Below are 473 nucleotides of genomic sequence, written 5' to 3' on the forward strand. Positions count from 1 at the left end.
TTTTTGCCTTGCTGAGACTGCAGAGACCATCTGCTGCCACCCCTCTGTTTGCTTCTGTCCTCTTAACCTGAACTTCAGGGAAAAGAGATGGTTAAACTAGGTAGGAGGGATAGGCAGTTTACCAGATGCAGGACAGGCTGCTTGCTCCTAAAAATGTCTGGGGAGCTGGGTGATGAGCCTTGGCCAGGTGATTGGAGCAGAGGAACACAGAATCCAGGAACAGCCAGTCCTTTGGGTCTGCACTCTCTAGACCCTGGGAAGCAGGGGGTAGATGAAATGACCTCTGTGAGGTATCCAGCCTCCAGCCAGGTCTTTATCTGACTCATTTGCTGCCCTTGCCATCTGACCTCAGTGTTCCCACATCTATAGAGAGTTAAAGTTAAGCCAAGCATAGTAGCTCCTTGCTGTATGTGGCTACTCCCCATTCTTAACCTTGGGCAAGCACACAGTTAGTTGCCAGCCTTGCAGCCCGG

This window comes from Cebus imitator, unplaced genomic scaffold, assembly GCF_001604975.1.
Source record: "Cebus imitator isolate Cc_AM_T3 unplaced genomic scaffold, Cebus_imitator-1.0 Scaffold228, whole genome shotgun sequence".
NCBI lineage: Eukaryota > Metazoa > Chordata > Mammalia > Primates > Cebidae > Cebus > Cebus imitator.